General features: G+C 35.4%; 1 protein-coding gene across 12 annotated transcripts in view; it reads left to right on the top strand.

Annotated features, from left to right (window-relative positions):
• LOC106883309 (teneurin-m) overlaps positions 1-10,527 on the top strand; it is a 487,309-nt gene that overhangs the window by 174,553 nt on the left and 302,229 nt on the right. For all 12 annotated transcript variants that reach the window (XM_052969805.1, XM_052969800.1, XM_052969804.1 and 9 more), the window contains one exon: positions 1,840-1,936. The gene's annotated coding sequence lies outside the window, so the exon portion shown is untranslated. The remainder of the gene's footprint in view (positions 1-1,839; positions 1,937-10,527) is intronic.

Below are 10,527 nucleotides of genomic sequence, written 5' to 3' on the forward strand. Positions count from 1 at the left end.
TATGTATGTATGTATATGTATATCTATGTATGTATGTATATGTATATCTATCTATGTATGTATATATATATATATATATATATATATATATATACACACACATCATCATCCTCATTGTCGTTTAATATCCGCTTTCTATGCTGGCATGGGTTGGTCGGTTTGGCTGTGAAATGGCAGACCGGGGCACTGCACCAGGCTCTAATCTGATTTAGCAAGGTTTCTACAGCTGGATGCCCTTTCCTAACACCAACCACTCCAAATGTGTAGTAGGTACTTTTTCTGTGCCACAAGCATGGGAGCCAGCCAGTCAGGCAGTATTGGCATCAGCTATGCTCAAATGGTGCATTTTATGTGCCACTGGCAACAGCCATGCTCAAATGGTGCTTTTTATATGCTAGCAACACGGGTGCCAGTCAGGTGGCATTGGCTTTGGCCATGCTAAAATGGTGATTAAAGAGAAAGATACATGCATAAGGTGGGTAGGGGAATGCTTATCTATGAGTGACAACATCTAGAGAGTAGGTTGGGATGAACCAAATTATCTACCAGCTTCTGTCCCTCCTCTTCAGTTTTCTTGTACTGGGAGTGTATTAAATTTCTTCTTTGAAGCCACTTGCATTTAGATCATTGGAAGTATTGGAAGAGTAGCTTTGTGGAAGATTTATTTGCTGGTGGAGGGGCTAGAGATCCTCCTACTTAGATTCCTCAAACAATTTCTAAAAAAAATATATGTCAGTGGCAGGAACATTTATGTAACTAGGTTTGTCATTAGTTTTCTTCTAAAGTTAATAAGTTTCATTCTGCAAGTCTAGTAACATGTCAAGGAAATTGATTTGCTTAGGTTGGTGTCTATTGTGGTCCCTCATGAGGTGGTCCTGTACTAGTGCCATCTCTATTTTAGCCAGGTTGTTTATGTTTTTTTTTATATATTTATTTGTGTATTTACTGTGGGTTTGTATGTATTTTTTTGTTTTAATTTACTCCTTTGTATTTATATCTTCATATTATTTTAGCTTATACAAAGTCTTTTTACCAAGATCTTGCAATGAAGCTTGAAAAAGTTGTTTTCCTTGAATGATCTAATGCTCAGGGTAGATTGTTTTCTGCTCACCAGCAATGTCTATATTTTCATTTTTGTAATCAATGGTGCCATGCACACTGGACTTGCACAGCTGAAGATGTGCACTGGTCATCAAATTGTTGACACAGAAGCTTAAAGTCCTGTATGTAAGTCTCCACATCTATATCAATCAATCAATCAACGTATATATATATATATGAAATTAAACAAATGCCAAAGGAACATTAAATTATGCAATGAACTTCATTTCTGAAGCTCTGAGGAAACTATAAGGTTAGCACTCAGCTTTGTGTATCCTGCATCTCACAGCAAACACAGCTGTAAACTAATGAAGTTCTTTGCATCACTTTCTGTTCCTTTGTCATTTATCTAATTTCATTTTCTGCTCTGTACTTGAAAAACGCTTTATTCTGAAGCGAATGTATATTGAGTTCTAACACTTGGTTATTAGTATCTATGCTTAAGTTACACATACACACACATTTGTACAAATATGTATTGTGTGTGTGTCTTCGAGCAAGAACAAGATGTAACATCTTAATAAGAAATTCTATGTTGTCATTTCAGAAGGGATTTGGGTTTTTGATAATTCCACAGTTGTTTTAATTGAACATGTGAGCATTTTAAAATGCCTTTCTACTTTGCTCTACATTTGTGACATTTCATCTAAAAAGAAAATGTTATGCAATATATATGAGTTGATTTCTATCACTCTAATTTACAGTGTGAGTTTCATGGTATTTTTCCTTCTATTTCAGATCTGCATTTGTGGTTATCTAGCAGATCATTTTACCAACACAAGATGAGACACTTCCAGACGACGTGAGGTCATCATAACGTATGCCCTGTGCCTAGGTAAGTATCCTGTGGAGATATTTTATATTTTCTCACAGGTGACCACATACTCACAAGATGCAATTGTTCACCATTTTTTGAGTAGGGTAATATAACTTTTTTCCCTTACATTTTGGGAGTGACAATAAAATAAAAACAAAGGGGCCTCACATTTTCAGTAAACATGAAAAAAGGATTTAAATCACAATCCTATCTCTCACTCTGCATTTGTTTGTTTGTGTGAGTGTGTAAAGGAAATTGAAAACCCTACCAATGTTACTTTGTCACACAATCTTCTGGTGGTGGCAGAGTCTAAAACAAGGACAGTCATTGCTTTTATACTCTACTTGTATATACATTGAAAATCTTTGAAAAAATATGAAAAACAATTCGAAATCATTTTTAAAGAGTTTTTGAGATAACTTAAATCCTATGTTAAGATTTGACAGGTTACTGAGTGCTGTCTTTGTTTTAAATGAAAATGTGAAATCAGGAGGTAGTGTTTAAGGGGCTGTTAAGTATATCTGCTTCATTAAAGTTTAACAGAAAATTTAATTGGAAAATGTTGTGAAAAATGGTTTAATAAATAATTTCTTGAAATAAGATTTTTTATGAGGTGCAAGGATTTCTAGGTAAAATGTAAAAAAGATCACTTGATGTTGAAAGTGTATGAGTATAATGAAAGGACAAAAAAGAGAAGAAAAGTACTTTTGAGGAAAAAATAGACAAGATGACAAAAATTAAGGCAAAAAAAGTAACTTTTCATGTATCACACAAATACTTTTCTACCAACACACACATATCTCCACTACCACACACACTTAAAACTTACACATATTCATGTTCACACATTATCCACTACCACACACACACACATTTCATGTTCACACACATATGTACACCTGTGTGTGTTTTCACATGAACACATACAAATGCTCGCAAAAGTCCCTCAGGCACACAAAACACACTTCTACTATCTGGCCTGCTTTTATACTGGGTACAAATCCTCGAGGTAAGACTATAAATACAGTAAAGGATATATGTATTTCATCATCATCATCATCATCTGCCTGCTTGCTTTCCATGCTGGCATGGGTTGGACGGTTTGATTGAAAACTGTTAAGCTAGGGAGCTGTACCAGGTTTCAATCTGATTTGGCATGGTTTCTACAGCTTGATGCCCTTCTTAATGCCAACCACTCGAAGTGTGTGCTTTTCACATGCCACCAGCACGGGTACCAGTTATGAAACAATGGCATCAGCCATGACTACGATAGCCACGAAAACAGCAGAAAGATTGGGCACTACTACCCCTACAAAGCAGGAAAAAAAAACAAAATTGCCTGCAAAAATCCATGGGACTGTTTGTTGACAACTTTTTTTTTTCCCCACGAATTAAAAATACACCACATCCTATGTCTTTCAATAAAATAGTGAATGATGTTTACATTCCTTGTTGACATTATGATGAGATTTTCTCCACTTTTGAAGGCCTGTTCAATAAAAAAAAAAAAAACACTAACTTGCAAAACATATAAGGGCTGGTACCAGGAAAAATATGCTGCTGTAAAATCCTGCCTGAAAATGTCTCCATCGAACTTATGCAAGTATGAAAACATATGAAGACATAGCATGAACTGGCAAATGAATTTCTTTCAATATGAGGCTTCATTTGTTTCACAGATCACTAATGCCCCTTTAGTACATTAAACTAGATATATTGAGGTATAAACAGTTAACACCTCTTGTGCTTTAATTTTAGCACCTTATTTGTTTCTTTTTTTTTTTTTTTCTTTTTTTTTCACTAAAAAAGCCTTTAGTCTTTTCCATTCTTTTACTTTTGCATATGTATACAAAAAACATTGATTGTTTTACTCATAAACTTTTAACATCAAATAATTTTTTTCTTCTGGAAATTCATATTTCCCTCCACAAGACAAAAAAAATTCTTTCTGGAAACTATTCATGAAACCACTTCACACACTTACTGTATTAATTTTCTGTCGAATTAATACAAAGCAGATGTAGTTTATGAACTCACAGCATTTTAAAGCCTTCCTGATACATCTCCACTAATCACACTTTGTATAAAGAAATGTTATCAATATAGTTACTCAAATAATTACTACATGCACACACATCCATAGTACATACACATGATCATCATTCAACATTCATTGTTCCATGCTTCCATGGGTCAGACAATTTGTTGAAACACATTTTCAATAGCAGGAAGCCTTACCTGTTGCTAACCCTCACCGTTTTCTAAGCAAGTTAATGTTTACCCTCTCTGTGGTACATATAGCTCCTTCCTCTTAATATTTTACAATTTGATTTGGTTGCTATTTCTAGCATGCTAAGCAACCACATAAATGCGGTTTATTTGCTTGTTTTAGTTGACCCATATGCCAGTCAAACATAGATAGGCAGCAATTCATCAAATGATCTTACTTGAGATGGACCAGTGTTGTGCCAATTTGTTCTCCTCCTCCGTTTCATAGAATGAAACCAGGAAGCAGTGACAGGAAGGACATTTATAGGTGACTAGAACAGCATGAATGTTAAAACTGAAATGGATGATGATGATGATGATGATGATGATGATGGCAGCAACAGCCATGATTATATTTAATATGTTGTTAGTTATAATCATAATAATGATGATAATGTTGATAACAATAATGGTTGCAATAATGGTATTTTAATGGCGTTGATGACGGTAGTGATAGCCATGAAGATGATGGCTTTGTATTATGGCATCATGATGAATGATGGTTAGGTTTTCAGAAAAAGCAGAAGAGAGAGAAGAAAGGCAAATGAAAAATCCTGACAGAAATTTGAAGAGGTGGATTTATATTGATAGACAGTTGCAAAGACCCAACAGGAGAGCAAGGCAGCTAGCTTTAGTTGAGATGTTTTATATGTTCATCTACATCTTGGAGCTTCTTCATGCATGTGTGTGTGTTGTGTGGTGTCGGGGCAGCTTTTGTAATGTCATCCTTTTTAGATGTTAGCTTTGCTACTCTTCATCCTTCATTGCTCTCTCCAATGTGTCAGCTGATCTGCTTGCTGTCAATGAATGTAGGCAATTTCAAAGACTTAGCAGGATAATAGTAGATGCATTTTGATCTCTTTAGAACAGGGAAGCTGTAACTGATGGTCACAGCAAGGTTTTTATACACACACACACACACACACACATGCACGCACGCACTCACACTCTTTCTCTCTCTCTCTCTCTCTCTCTCTCTCTCTCTCTCTCTCTCCCCCCTCCCTTAATTATTTTATTGACAGTGACTTAGCAGTTGTTTTAATGAGTGTAAACTTTTTCAAATTCTCAGAACAAATACTAGACTTGGAGAAACTTTAAAGTCACTGTTGATAAAAATTATTAAGAACTCAGACACTTCATTTGTATTTTAGTTCTTTATTGTGCTATGTGGTATTTCAGTGCTTATAAAAACACTTTTCTTTAACTGTGTGTGTGTATGTATACTCACACACACACACACACACACACACACACACACACACACACACACTCATATACACACACACACACCACATTCATGTTATTGGTTCACTAATCCATGCATAAATGTTTAGTTTTAACACTGCACAGGATGTAGATTCTTTTTTATTCATTTACTAGTTTCATTCATTTCTCACTCACTAAGCTGGAGGCAGAGTCATCATGCATTGCAGTTAAGCATCATTGACATCTAACACCTGATTAGTCTGCTATTTTCTCCCTCTCTCTCTCTCTTCATCAAATGACTAATTAAACATTCATTCCATGAAGGAATGCATCTCAACACATTCATTTGTGCTGCTATACTCACTCATACACGTACATGACAAGCAATGCTGGCACCTAGGTGACTACATACAACTTTACAATTTGTTAATGATAACTGCAGTCAGTAGATGTTGATTAAGCAGACAATGACAACAATTTTCAGATCACAGCTTGTAGATTTTCACTAGATAGACACCAGTGTGTACATTTCAGTGCAATAGATGACACTAAGTTAGATGTTGATAGGATGAATAAATAGAAAGGAGTTGATTTGAGAGACCTTATAGTATAACTGTCTGTTTCATGGAGCACAATTTCTAAATCTTAACATGCGAGACAAAAGTTTGTTGATAACATTGAGGTACTTGACCTGCAGAATTTCTGCCCGGTATCTCCATAGCAACTTCATGAACTTGAAAGACATATTGAATGATGTAGTTTTGAGATAATCTCTGTCAGTGAAGATGGGATGGCCATGGAGAGACTACCTTTGATCCATTGGTTCTAGTGGAACTGGGCTGGTTTTAAGAACAGCAAGAATAAATGTGGTGATGTTGACTTATCTAACCAAATTAACTTGTTGTTCATTTGATAGGCAACAATTCAACCACTCAAACGTGGGTATGATATACCTAGACTTTACCAAGGCCATTGATCATGGAATGATATGTCACAATCTACTTAACCTTGGTATTGCTGGAAAACTAAGAGAGTAGCCGCATGACTTTTTCAAAGCCAGAAAGTTGTAGCCAATGGTGCTGTCTCTGAGAAGACATCAATTTCCAGCAGAATCCCTCAGGGAACTTTACTGGGACCATTATTGTTTGTGGTGGCTCTCTCAGATATGCCTGCAGTTATATAGTCAGCACCCTCACCAACCATGCTGGTGATACAAAAGTGTCACAGGTGGTCAATTATGAGTTACAAATGTTTCTGTTCCATCTCCATTTGCAATGCCAGTTTGCATAAAAATTCTAAATAAAATTTCATGTAATACTCGTGGTTTTAGACATTGGAGAGGCACTTCATAAGACTTGCATCAAAGATGTGCTATTAGCACACCTTTGTTGCAAACAAACTGACTTAGATCTTTATTATTTTCACTGTTAAACGTGTTCATTCATTTCCTTTCAAAGTGATGTGACTTGGTGATGAGTTTTGGAAAATTTCCTGCCCAGGCTAACTAATTGCATAAGTAAAACAGAAATTAAATATTAATATGAAAGTAGATATTACATTATTTGTGGTAGACCAATATATGCCAAATAGCATCATCTGTTATTTCAGTGTGGTTTTTGTGTCTTTTCTTTCAAGTTTTTTTTAGTGTGACAATAGTCTTTTTGTTAGCATCAACTACCAATACATTTATTTATTGTTATTGAATATGATAGAGGCAATGCTTTTTGCTGTAGTATTTATAGTAACAAACAACTATTAGTTACTTGTTAATTTGCAACAGTGTAATTGGGAATCTATCAACAGGTAATTATGTAATGTATGCAATTTCCAGAATTAGCAAAACAGGTCTTGGTGGCTGCTTATATTTGGCTGTGTGCCCTTAGTGAGTCATACTTTAAGCTCATCATGTAGTATTATATATGCACACTCTTATGTACGTGAGTCAGTGTATGTGTGTGTGTATGTTTAATGTTACATAGATTTCAGAAAGGCCATTATGCTTGCTGGTCAAATATCCAATTTAGAAGTGTAATTTCATTGTCATTAAGCCAACTACGAACCATTTTTACCACTCTTGTTTCAAAGGCATTTACTTGTCTTATGTTGTTGATGCTTTAAAAGTTTCACAAGTCACATTTCCCTTTCTACTAAAATATTAAATACAAATTATTTAGATCAAGATTTATTGGGAAATATTTTTAACTCCCCATATTGTACATCATTTAGGGATTTTATTGTCTATTAAAGTAGTTCATTTAATTCTATGCATTGAATTCAACTATTTATTAGGCATAGGTGCTACATTATATAGTGATGCTTCCTGAGATGCAGTAGTATGCTAAGATTAGTTTGTTCTTTGTTTAATAATGCTTTCACACCAGCCCTGAATATTGTAGGTTTTTGAGGGGAAAGAGGCAATTACATGGAGATATCAGAATATTTTTGACTAAAATAATTTTGGAGTTATAACTGCTTGAGACGTCTTGTAGTATCACAGAAACAACAAAGTTTGGTAGGGATTTTGTAATTAGTGAATAAGGAAATTATATTAATAACATGAGTTGCTTTTTTCCTTCCCTGTTTCTCATATTTGCAAGGCTGGGAATAGTTTATTTGATGAAACAGTTCTTCTCACAGATGATTAAACATCATGATTCATCACCAGAAACCTTATTCCTACCTACCATGAACAAGGCACGTAACTCTGTTGGCTTCCATTTACCCAATAAAAATTACCTTCATTCCTATTTTATGTTCATTGGTTGGTAGTAGACACATCAACTGGTCTAATAGGCAGTTGCAGCATTAAAGCACCACCCTATGTAAACAGTCATAGAAACACACACACTCATGCATACACATATACACATACATACACACACACACACATGCATCCACAAACATCTACACAAACACATATATGTACTTATTTACTTTTTTATCATCAATATAACTGAAGGGTTTTGGTTATTTTTCATCTTGGAATCACAGTCTGATATTGGTGGTGTTGGTAATAATGATGATAATGATGTTGCTAGTCATTATATAGGCCAGTAATGAGGGTAGACTCTAGTAACAACAATGATACTGAGGATGATGATGCTGATGATGACTATAGTGAGAATGATATTGATGAAATTAATTTTTTTAAAGTATCTGTTGATAAACTGAAATGCTTCCCCAGACACTAAAGTCCAATATTAAAAACCACAACAAACTGGAACAACAGTCAGCATTCTGCCACTCTTGCCATCCTCTTCAATACTGACAGCAACTCACAAGACAATTTAACCATCAACAAAAAAACAAAAAAAACAAAAAAAAAACACAAAATGATCATTGTCGTTTTTGTAAGGAAAGAGCCTCTACTTAGTCGTTTCATCTCCTAAAAATAGCAGTCAAAATCTCCCGCAAACCACAATTTAACATGTTATATAGGAAAGGGTAAATGAGATAATGTAAACCTACTTTCTCTCGAAAGAGGTTGGCCATTGTTGGATCAGAGGTCAGCTCAACCAAATTCACCTGTTGCAAAACAACAGCATCCACATCACAATTGTTTCCATAAACCCTAACCAGCAGTCAAAATAGATGGTAACTCAAAAGCCTTCCTCTTCTCTCTAACAATCTACAATCACATTTAAGACCATCCTCAACCACAAAAGAGTTTCTGTGTGACCAGGCAACTTGCAAGAAATAGCAGCTAGGGCTTCCATATCCTGCACCTTACGAATTAAAAAAGAGGAAGGAAAGTTGAAAAATGTAGTCTAAGATACACAAAAAGACATGATGGTCATGTTTGGAATGGTTTTGTTGTTTCTGGGTCGTCTTGGGGTATGAACACCTCAATTTCTACCACCATTTCAATCATTATTTCTAATATCATAACAACTATCAATAACTGCTCTTTGAAATTACCATGACGACTACCACCACTACCACTATGAATACTATGACAACCATTGCCACCACCACCACCATCGTCATAAACACCACCACTACCACAAGTAACAACAGCAACAATACATCCACAATTGCACCTCAATTACCAAACAATAAAGCAATGATACCACCAGCAACAACCGCATCGCAAACCACCACCAGCACCACCACCACCACCAGATTCTAACAATACCCATTATCAGCATCGCTACCATTATCAGCAATCAATTCCAAACAACAACAACAGCATCATCACTACTACACTGAAACTATTGCAAACAGTAACTCCACAACCCTAACCCTGTTACTATGTATCCCATCTGACAAGATGGAGAGATAAACAGTCTTTCTCACTCCATTTATTTCTATTACCAGCTGTCAAACATGATTAAATGTGACTTTTCGCTTATCCTACAGAAAAATTCTAAAGCTGTACATAATGTGTGTATACCCATGTACAAACATACACACACTTGCACACACACACACACACACACACACACACACACCTATTCATTATTCAGTTTATATTCATGTGCAATTATATATTCTGCACTTAACTGCAAATTGTGCTACAGACAGTGAGCTTTGTCAAAAATTTTGTGTCAACAAATTGTTTACTAACTTTGCTATCTCAAAGAAGCTTCGTATCCAAAAAAGTCCTGTACTTGATAAAAAGGTAAGGGTTTGCAACAAGAAGGGCATCCAGCTGCAAAACAATGCATACTTGTTTAACCCATACTAGCATGGAAAAACTTATATAGAGCAGTTGCCATTCTTTCCATACCTGCCATCGCTGATAAGCACAGTTAGATAAATGTCCAGTTGTCTAATATCTGGTGCAAAACTGATTGGTAAACCTGGCTATAATGGATCTATCATACTTGATTTATATCCATCCATCCAGTTTGGCAGAAAACTGATAAGACAATACAGGTAGTCATGCATGATTTTAATCCTTTCATCAGTTGGAAATCATAACGATTTCAGTACTTGAAGCAATGGCTGTGAAGTTGGAGACCAGTTTGCATCAGCAAATAAAATGAAGAGAGCATATTCAAGGTTTAATGACTATAACCATAACAGTAATACCAGTAAGACAAGGAGTGAAAACTGGGAAGGTACAAGATAGAAAGAGTAGGGAAGATTGTGTGTGTGTGTGTGTGTATATATATATATATATATATATATAT

This window comes from Octopus bimaculoides, chromosome 7 (genome assembly GCF_001194135.2).
Source record: "Octopus bimaculoides isolate UCB-OBI-ISO-001 chromosome 7, ASM119413v2, whole genome shotgun sequence".
Lineage (NCBI taxonomy): Eukaryota > Metazoa > Mollusca > Cephalopoda > Octopoda > Octopodidae > Octopus > Octopus bimaculoides.